Source organism: Lagopus leucura, unplaced genomic scaffold (genome assembly GCF_019238085.1).
Source record: "Lagopus leucura isolate 7727_CA_CO unplaced genomic scaffold, USGS_WTPT01 Super-Scaffold_100017, whole genome shotgun sequence".
Classification (NCBI taxonomy): domain Eukaryota; kingdom Metazoa; phylum Chordata; class Aves; order Galliformes; family Phasianidae; genus Lagopus; species Lagopus leucura.
In genome coordinates this window covers 8,244,483-8,255,646 of record NW_024962271.1, presented here as the reverse complement: position 1 = coordinate 8,255,646, position 11,164 = coordinate 8,244,483, and the positions used below count along the sequence as shown (strand labels likewise).

Here is an 11,164-nt window from a genome sequence, read left to right as displayed (position 1 = left end):
TTTTTTTTTTTTTTTTTTTTTTTTTTTTTAATGAAACAATAGAACAACAAAGAATAGTTAATCTTAAGAGAGAAATCCTAGCACAAGGTCATTTTATGAAAACTCCGTGTAAGCAAACAAACAACATGTGATAGAGCAATTGAAAGTGTAAACCTAAAAGTGAAAAAAAACAACAAAACACAAACCAAAAAGACAAAAGTTGAAGAGTTAGCCTCTGAAAAAGAGACCTTTAGTGCCATATAAACAATGCTAAAGTCTAGTTTGGATTTCTATCCACATTTAGATACTGTCTGATTCACTAAGATAAATGACCAGAGATCTTTTTAGCAGTTAGAGCTAAACATGATCCAAGTGGCTCTACAGCCAAATTGGCACCTGTGAATGTTGGAACACGACTATTAGATCAACCACAAACCTGAATAAGCTAATCTGGTTCAAGATGTATCAAATAATTACCAGGAAGAAAACATTTCAAATGAAAGTAACACAGAGAATCTTTTTCTTTACAAACCTAATAGCAATAGCTAATCATCGCCACATTGCAATACACTGAGAACATAAAGAAACTCCATCAATTTTAGGCTATAGGGAAAAGGAAGCGGGGAATCAAAATCCTCTTCCAAATTTTCTTCAGTTACCATTAGTGGTTTACATCCAACACAGCAAACCTAGTCTGATATTTCCATACTCCATTCGCTCTAAATTCTACTATCTAGCAACGTATTTAAAACACCATATAAAATCCATGTATCTTAAGTAGTTAAGGACATTCTCTTCTAGAGAATGCCTTCACATCATGTTATTCTACCATACATTTAAGAGAGACGGTGCAATGTGAACATCAGGACGCAGTCACAGAATCACACATTCACACGGGTTGGAAGGGACCACCGGAGATCACTGAAGTAGGTTCCCTACAGAAGGTAGCACAGGAAGGAGTCCAGGTGGGATTTTGAGTATGCCCAAGGAAGGAGACCACAGCCTCTCTGGGCAGCTTGTTCCAGTGTTCTCTTACCTTTAAAGGAAAGCTCTTCCTCATTTTGTATGGAACTTCCTGTGTTCCAATTTTTGCTCATTGCCCCTTGTCCTGTCACTGCACACTGCTGAAAAGAGCCTGGACCCCATATGTGGAGATAAGATCATCTCTCCCCCAGCCAAAACAGACCGAGGCCTCTCTGCTTTTTCTCAGAGGATAGCCGAAAGATTCCTAGATTCTGAACATGTACACTACTTACTTATTATCAATTTCTAAGCAAGTTAAAACTCATAGCAAAATTAAATATAGTAATTATTCAAAATACTCACAAATGTCTTTGACTTGTGTTTTACTTACGGTTATCTTCCTAAGAAGCTGTTAGTGAAACTTTGAGCACTGCAATGTGGCTAGTTAAGAGGCCTGGTGTGGTTTTGTTCTCTAATTGGACCATTCTGGCAACCAGTTCAATGCAAGTTTTGAGCAATTTTGCCTTACTTAATGTTTTGGAGTTCACAGTGGAGCAGACAGACTTGAGAATCAGCATTACTATAAGAAGGAACAGTGAGGAGAAGTGAAAGTGAGAAGCAATGAACACTCAAAAATACACTAACAAATATATGAAATCCTATTTTTATTTGATGAATATGTGAGAATTTATGATAAAAAAAATTCTAAGAAATATTATCTGAAAGCAAATCTGTAAAAAGAACACAAATACACTCAAATAAAAAATAGTGTTTGTACAAATGAATAATAAGAAACTTTTTCCTCAGCTCACTCAGTTCTGATCCTTAGCTAACCCTCAAAGACATGTTGTTGTAAAGGTTAATTAATTAAAGTGCACAGAGATGATTATTTGAGAGCTGCTAGGTAAGTGTAAAGTACTGTTACTATAGGTTAATATTTTGCTCTCAGGATACAGCCATGTTTGACACCAAGGCACACTACATTCTGAAACACATATTTTCAAAGATCAGGGCGTTATTCCATTTTCAACAAAATAAATGGGATGTTAAAGACCCACACAGACACAGATGTATGAAATAAAGCTATCTCCTAGCTATATTAGCATGTACCTCTGTCTTCAGTTAGCCAATCTGTCTTGCTTCTCATGCAAGCATTTGCCTTATGGTTATAATGTCAATTTCATTAGGTCACCAGTTATCATTAGGTCAATTTCATTAGGTCACCAGCTAGATCACTGGGATCTAGCCTGGGAATCTCCACTGTCACTGTTCTTTATAGGACCAACCACAGGAAACAGAGAATCTGTAAAAGCAACAGAGTTCAAAAGTGGCAAGAACCCACTGGCTCTCATGGGCAACATGCAAGTTCACAGGGACTCAACATTATGCACACAGAACACCGTAAGCGCATGTTTTACTCCAGAGAGAGCATATTTGAGCCACTTCTTCCAGACGACACTTTGTCACTGCCATCATGTTCAATCAGACTCCTGTTCATAGGACTTCAACAGCTTGCTAAGAGCTGTCTCATCTCTGCACAAAAACCTTGATCTCAGCTTGACCCACTCCACGTTTATCTGACATGAGATATGACGCATGTCCAAGATGACAACTAAGAAGACTGAAAAAAGCTTACAATCACTTCTATCCCTCTGCCACGCTGTCACAGCTGCAGTTAGCAGAAACAACTATGCTATTTTTCTCATTACATAAAACAGGAGGAAGTCCAAGGCTTCCTCGTTGAAGCCCACAAGACTCTAGAACATGCTCCTCATAATCCAAACTGGCCCTCATTTGGAGCCTCTTCAGAGACTCAGCGGAAGACATCTGTTTGATTAAGAGCTTTGAGAGGCAAAGGGATGAAAAACAATGGTGAGTCCCTCTGGAACTTCTTATAGTTTAATCTAAATGAATCCACCATGTAATCAAAATTTGCATGCTTTTAGAGACTTGGGCAGATGCATTTATTATTTTATATCTAACCAAAGAAGGTTTAGAGTTGGATTTGAAATCAGAATTCTGCATTTAGGATTGTTTGAACTTGCTTCAGGATAACTCCACACGACAGAAGAAAACCAAATGTGAAGCATAGCTATTGTAACAAGAAGTTTCTTTTAAATACTATAACGAGAATCATAGTCAAATTTTAACTATATAGTCGAATGTGTGAATTGCGAAAGCATGGGTCCTTTCCAGTGTGGAAGGAATTTTTTTAACTGGTGCAGCACACAGAATTAAGAACACCTACTAAGATCTCATTGCTTTAAAAAAGATCTGAAATACACATCTCCTATCTTGCCTTTTTCTCAACAAAGTAAAAGAATGAATGTTTTCCTACTTATGTTTATTCTTCTCTACCTCTTTACCAGTTGAGGAGAGCATAAAGAATTGCAGTACAGAGAAGCACATATAGCCTTATGCTCCTTTATTTCTTCGTAGAACAAGTAGCTCTTGCAGCAACTACTACTAAATTTTATCTGGGACCAGTAACAGCTGAAGGAAACCCTGATTAGACATTAAGCCCCTTAAGGTGCCCCTCATCTGTCTCAAAGGCTGCTGTGTGTAACACAATAAACATAGACATGCAACACTTCTAAAAGCCAGCGTCCTACCCTGTCCTCCTCGCTAACAGCCAAATAATTAAGGTTACTTTCCTCCAATCTTCACGTTAAGTTTAGCCACAAATACCTGATAATGCATTTTTAATAATAAGGAGGATCGACCTGTAAATATTTCAAACTTCTTAAGAATTAATGTATGAGTGATAACACAGATTGCTAGGGCCTGATGATGATATGCATGCATTTAATGTATTTTTTTGGAAGTTCATTATGAATTGTTACATTGCATATTTTCTGTTCACAATCAACGAAAACACTCAGAAACAGTAGAAAAAAATAAGTAAAAAATAAAACAAAAGAAAAATACAGTCTAATCTGATGGAAAGGTTCCTATTGCATTATTTTCTTGCAATGTAGACTATGGGTCAACTCAGAGTTAATTCTACTTTTATGAAGGTACACATCCTTAGCTCTAGCGCAAGAATAAATTAAATACTCTATTCATGAAAATGCTAGAGCAAGATTATATCTGAACAACAAAGATATTTTTAAAGCAATAAAATATTAAACAGATGCCAGTGTTTTCTTAGATACATAAATGGCCTGATATGGAAGACAGTCAGGTAATAGCTTTGAGCTGTGAATGTTTGCAACAAAACGTGAAGTCATATAAATCTCACTTGGATTGCATTGCATTACAAACTCAAAATGCAGAGCAGGCCTGCTGAAAGAGCTGCTAAAGTTCACAAATCTTTTCAGAAAGTCAGTGTTAAGTTGATGTAGGCTGATTTATAGACTTCATTTCAAATTATGAGAAAGTCCAATTTTTGAGGCTTACGGTTTAAAAAGAAAACCTAAGTTAATGTTACAGATTTTCAGCAGTTGTTCTCAGAACTGAGTGATGTTCCTAACTGAAGTCAAAATATTCTAAGTTCTTTTTAAGGAAATTTAATAAAACAAAACTAACGCATTTTGCATATTCTGGCAGAATTTCCAGAACAATTTGTATGTAGTTATTAGTTGTATCCAGTACATGTAGAAATTAAGAACTGCAGCACTAGAAGTTCCAAACTTAGATACCTATAATCTGAATTTGTAGAGATATTGAAGAACATCACAATTCCTTCACCTCTATTGTAAAGATGGAGAAAGATGCAGTCAGCAGGTTCACAACTGTCTATACTGAACAAGAGGTGCAGTTCCCCCACAGAGCTTCCACATGATTCACAACCCAGGGAATTTGTTCAGGTCTGGCCTCCTCACATCATGTCTCTGTGGAGTAAGAAAAAAAAAAACAAAAAATGTCAGTGGGTTCAGATAAGTAGGAAAAAAAACCTAAACATTGTTTGGACTGTTCAGTGATGACTCTTCATCCATACAATGCTGAAAAAAGTTTCACACAATGCTCCAATGCTTTACATATTCACACACTTGCTTAAGGATCATGGCATAATTATTTTTTTCTTTGCATGGTCCCTAAAATAGCTTGTCCCGGAATGCTTTTTTGCCTGTTTCAAAGTAATTGGGTATCTCTCTTTTAGAAAGCTGCACTAATAATCCCCTCAGGACTTTCTCATCCCTCTAATTTGTGAATGGAGAAGTAATACAGATCTCTGCGGACAGAGATTTCTGAGATAGAAAAAGATCTGCTTGGGAACCTATGTCTCCTTATCAAGTAACATGTAGCGGAAATGATTTTAGAGGACTGTTTAATTCTGCACTTAGGTGTTTCTCATTATCAGGCTCTCTAGCTCATAGATTAGTAGCAATTTTACTGTTCCAGAGCTTTTGTCATTAACAACATACCACCTCCAGCAACCTCTGTTAGTCAATAATAATAGCTTGTTTAAAAATAGCAGCATCAACTTGTTTGCACTGTTATTATCCGTGCATGGCTTATTTCCCCATAAGGCTCAGGGATGGAGCACAACCTGCCTTTGCCTGGCCTTCCCTTCCCTACCCGCCTCTTTGTAAAATATGTTTTCAGAGCAGCAGAAGAGACCGAAGCATCTTTAGCAAACACCAGTCTGGTAATGTAATTGCAATGCGGCTACAGTCCTCAATATTAAAATAGAGCAACTGGGAGGAGCTGTATATTCATTTGTCAATAAAGTGTTACCACACATTTTATTGAGGGATGTCCCTATTTTTCTTTGATGAAGATGTTGTGTAGCTTTCACCTCCACATAAATCTGAGTGATTAATTTAGCATTCACAGTTGGAATAAGGAGATTCAGGCCAAATTCCAACCCAACCGTTCAGCATCATTTCTTCGCACTTCAGACTTAGGTTCAGCTATTCAGTTTTATTATGAGGTGGTTTTAAAAACAAATAGTTAAGTGAATGGTGGATTTTGTAGTGTTGTATCTTTCCTTTTTTACTAAGTCTTTACCCTGCAGCCTTACCACTAGCACATTCAGATAAGTGCTGTTGTTTGTGAAGACGGAAGGTGATTCAAAAGACACTGCTATGCAGCATAAAGACAATCCATTACATTGGCCTTATTGTATCTCACTCTGTAGATTAACATAAATAATTATAGTAATTCTGCACTGCATTGCAACAGAATATGCTTAGAGCTAATTGAATACAAAATTAATATACTTTTTATATTTCCTCATGAATTACAGTTCTTCTGTTTAGTGACAGAAACCTAGAATTAAAGCACAAGAAACAATTAATGTTATAATTATGTGTTCCTAAACTTATATTCAAAAGCATTGGCAAATTATTGTCAGAATATTTGCATACAAGCCAAACAATTAAGTTGTCAGCTGATTCTCTTTTTTTTTTTTTTCCCCAACTTGCTAATGTTTTTAATCCATGTTATTATCAGGGCCAGTCATAACTTTCAACAGTATTGCACTGCTTAATTTAAAATAGCATCAGTGGAGAAACACTACCTAAAATATGAAGAGAAACATATTGATATTTTTAGTATATTTCTCTTAATCTCTGGGTACCTGACAGTTCTAGGGAAGAATTAATAGCAGACATGGAAAAAGAACGGTAGTACTTACTGTCAACTGAGAGCTGCAGCAAAACCTTGATGCAGTTACGCTAGAGGTAGTTTGATCATGCTGATATGCTGTAGTTTTCCCTAGCACAGTAAACTAATAACTCCTGGTTCATTAGAAATATCATTAAAAGTTTTTTTCTCTTTTTAAATGTATGACAACATTTGACCTAAAAGGGTAAGTATGTTGATTCTTATATATAGAGGGTGAATTTCCTAGCCAGAAAAAAATTAGTGGTACAACTCATTTCTCAAGAAGAACCCTCTGAAAACAGTATCCTGATTTCCTGTAGACACTGAGTGTCAAATTGAGATATGTCACACATGAAAATTCAAACCCATTTCTCGTCTAATTTACTTGTGCTCTGGCTCTGATGTTGGCAGATTTTATATTTGCAAGGGGAAAATATCACAATTTAATTTCCGAAATCTGTTGACAAACATTTTATTTTATTTTACTTTTTTTTTTTTTTTACCTTGAATTAAGCAATCAGATCTTTGAAAAAGCTATATTTAGATTTTTTTTTTTAATTGACCCATTATTTTGCTTGCTTTCACAGCCAGAACCCCCTACTGCAAACAAGGATAAGGATGCTACCTGGACTTCGTTTGATAAATAGTTTTAATTAAAATATTCTGTACCATAAGTATTTTAATGTTACAGACAAACCAAAGGTATGCAGTAATAAATTAAATTATACATTTAAATTAATCTATAAATATGCTATAAAATTGACAGGATATTTTTAAGATAGAGAATGAGACATAGATTGCTAATTATGACAATTAAATATCATGAGTAAAACTAAATGACAATCAATATCCTAGAACCATTTTGTAAAAAGAGAAAAAGGGAGGAAATATAATATCATTTAGATGTCTATAAAAGTGAAAAATTATTAGCAAGTTAGAGTTCTGATTTTTCTATTGTAATAAAATGATAAGCAGAAGAACATTATACTTCTCATCACTGCTAGTCATAAATACTGTACATACACTGTACTGGCACAATCCATTATGGGATTCTTCTATTTGGGTCTATTATGCTCAGGATAATAACATGTTTAATTTTTACTAATAAAATTTCCGTGTTTTCTGCTCAGAGTCTCATCCAGAAGTCCTACTGAAGTCAGTGGAAGCTTTTTCTTTGCATCAATGAATTTTTGAAAACTCCTTACTTTCAAAAGATAGCAACATTTAAATGCAAGTTGAACCAGTGTAGGAGTTACATACACACACGCTGGGCCTCAACCTCACGAACTGTTTCTTCATATGAAAAAACACCAGGGCTTTTATCCTATTAGAGAGATACCTGAACTGAGCATTGCCTCCTGTGTCACCCATCTGAAAGTCTTTTAATAGCTACTTCTTCACATCATAAGAATGTTAAGGCCAGCTAAAAGATGCAGAGTTGCTTTGACTGCAGTGCTGTGTTAGGGGACAGCAAATGTGTAAATTGGGCATAAGTCCATTAAATTACTACCTCAAAATTGTTTTCATAATATTAGCATCATGCCAAAGATGTGAATTTACGGACCAGTTTCTTCACTACCGTTTATCAAGATGGTAAAGATATTTTCTTGTCACAGATCTGGGCTAACATTCATTGTTGTATTCATATTAAAAGTCTTCTCTATGTCTTTCAATCACATATTTTCCTTCTAATTAAGGCATATTCACTTTTTTTGCTAATTAGGTATTCTTTGTTGCACAATGTTTGCTCTAATCTTTTGGAATTTCTCTCAATATCTAGTCATTGCCTTCATTACTGGCTCCCCTAGAATCCAACCAAAGCATGTTATTTTTTCTGCTAATTATATCCTCATTTACAGATTGTTGCCTTCTCTGATTGGCTCTTTAAACCAGTTGCTATGACTTCATTAGCAATGTCTTCTGACCCTGTTATTTCTTGTGACAGGATTTGCTCCACTTGTCCTGTAGCACTGTATCCCAGGGTCACTCCTCTCCCGGGTTGGAATAGTGTCAAACACAAAAGGTTTAGGGCAGAGAAAATCACTGCTGAAGTTGCTAATTACCACATGCAGCAACAGTACAAATTAATGCTTCTAGCAGTTTAGAGGGGAAAAAAAAAAAAAAAAAAAAAAAAGTGTTTTAAAGGTGTCATTAACAGGTTAGTTTCATTTATAAATGGGGTTGAAAAAAAAAAAAACCACTAAAAAACATAATGTCGTGTATTTTTGCTTTTTCAATCTCTCCATCAAATAAGTGCTTCTAAATCACATGGGATTGCTTATCATGCTATATGGCAATAAAATTACTGTATAAGCCATTCTTCAGCCAGATTATTTTTATGAGGCAAATTTCTAAACAGATTTTCCTACTTTAACTTGAATTTCAGAATCTCAATCTATCATCACTAACCTGTCCAACAAAAACAGTGGTCTGTCTTAAAGCACAGAGTTACATTCCCTGGTATTTTTTTCTGAAAATATTTTAAGTGATTATAGAAGAACAGTACTGTCAGGGAAAATTAAAGCACGTGAATGTGAAACAAAGTACCAGCGCCGTGTTTATATTAAGCAAAAGAAAGATATGAAATTACAAATTCCATGGGGTGCAAATGCATGTTGTGCTGTGTTCCCCATTCCCAGTCTCCTACAAATCTGAACAATTTATCACCAGAACCAGAGATCCACACATATAGTAGAGTTTAACACAAGTTAGTTAACATGAAAAACGCTGTATCTAGTTGTTTGCGAAATTACTTTTGTTGATTAAAAGGCTCTTCAGAACTTCCGGCTTGTGAAAGGGTTTTAAATTGTCTAATGCTGATTGTGATTGCTATGCAGAAAAAAGGCAATGCGAAGCAAACCATTATATCACTGAATCTTTGTTAAGCAGGCCTTGAAAGTGCTTGACAGCATAATTAATCTTGTGATATGAACAAAGAAACCAACTCAATAGTATTGAAGATGCTTATTAAAAATACTAAATACCTTTTTCCACTTAAAAACCTTTTGAAATACTGTGGAAAGTGCCATTACCTTTTTTGTTTTTGTAGTATTTTAGTCTAAAATTGATATGAGGAGGACACAGCATGAGGAAAAGAATAAACTGGATGACAATAAAAATTAGTTTGAAAAATAATGCTCCCTGATTTGGGGTGTCAGTTAAGCAACCTCCAAGCATTACAAAAGACCCTTGCACACACATGCATATACACTGTCTACTGCTGTTAGCTTCAGAAGTTATTTAAAATAATGACTAGTTGTCAGTCATATTACATTTTCAAAGTAAACCCTAATATAATAATTTATATTTAAATAGGTAACATCAATTTTAATTGCTGTTTCTGCCTTATACAGCAACTATATTGTATGAGGAGAGGAAATCGTACAGATATGTTTCTCTCACAAAGTGGGATACATTTGTGGTGAAGCTATCCCAAAATATACTGAAAGATTCCCTAGAAAGAGAGGGATAGTATGCTCTGACAGTGGCTGGAAGTGACTGTATGCAGAGCTTGGAACATACATGTTTGTGATATGCAGAAAGAATGAAACAAGCTTTCCAAATGAAAGCTCCTGACTTTCAGCAGAATGTTCAGTTTCCTGTGACAATCACGGAAAATGACAAACATGGAAACCAACATTTAGAAGAATACTTCACTTTTGATGTTCCTCAGTTCATTAAGGACTTGGTACTGTGGCAAATTTCAACATTATTTGTTTAAGACCAATTTATCTATTTCATTCTGGGAACGATAATTATTCAGCTAGGACTCAATCCTACAGTATGGTTAAAACTAGAAAAAAGCAGGCACTGTGCCAGTTATATCCTAGCAAACCTGACACTTATAGACAGAAGGTGGAATAAGTGAAATGACTGGCCTAACTGAAGGTGTTCTTTGTATGCACCATGAGCTAACTAAGGAGTCAGTCCAGGAATATCACAGCCTCATGAAAGATGGCATCCCTGGATTTGGTCTCCATGGCCTCTAGACCCCATGAAAGACGTCCTTGTTTCCTGTGAAGGTCAACTGTTCTGTATACCCAGATAAAAGACTGCAGAACAGGACAGAAGTATAATGAAAATAAACACAAACAAAAAATGGCATTATCATTTTAAACACTTTGTTAGCTACATCTGCTCTTCTCCCTGCCAATCTAGTTTTAGTTTCCTGACTTCTCAGTGCTGCAAGAGCTTTCTCTGAGCTGCTAAGTTTCACCGTGTTATGAAAAGAAACATACAGCACAGCTGTGTTATGCAGAAGCCTCCGCACAGACAAATTCTCAGCCCTAACACTGTTTTAGACAGTACGATCTTTGGAGAGAGCACTGTCTTATGTTACACAGAAAATTACATATACAGCCCCTGCTTTTGATCAAAGGGTTGCAGATCTTAGTTTAAACACAACCTACCTACCTCAGTAGTCAGCAACTGGCAAAACGTGCATCAGGTCCATGAGCAGGAGCATGCTGAATCACAGCCTTCTTTTAAACGTTTCAAGTCTTGGTAGCTGCACTTCTCCCTGAAAATGCAAAGCTTATCGATTAAAATATAGGTTGAATTTTTGAGTAAACACACCCTACTTCACCTTCAAGGTGTTTAATGCTCTCTAAAGAGATTAAAAGCATACTGTTCTTCACTTTAGTAACAGTGAATCAACTCTGGGTTTGATTGT

At 35.8% G+C, this 11,164-nt stretch overlaps 1 long non-coding RNA gene across 5 annotated transcripts in view; it reads right to left on the bottom strand.

Annotated features, from left to right (window-relative positions):
• Positions 1 to 11,164, bottom strand: part of LOC122183175 — a 368,354-nt gene that overhangs the window by 89,104 nt on the left and 268,086 nt on the right. For all 5 annotated transcript variants that reach the window (XR_006180127.1, XR_006180126.1, XR_006180128.1 and 2 more), the window contains 3 exons: positions 10,906 to 11,011; positions 4,633 to 4,775; positions 1,334 to 1,522 (listed from right to left, as the gene is read on the bottom strand). This is a non-coding gene — a long non-coding RNA (uncharacterized LOC122183175). The remainder of the gene's footprint in view (positions 1 to 1,333; positions 1,523 to 4,632; positions 4,776 to 10,905; positions 11,012 to 11,164) is intronic.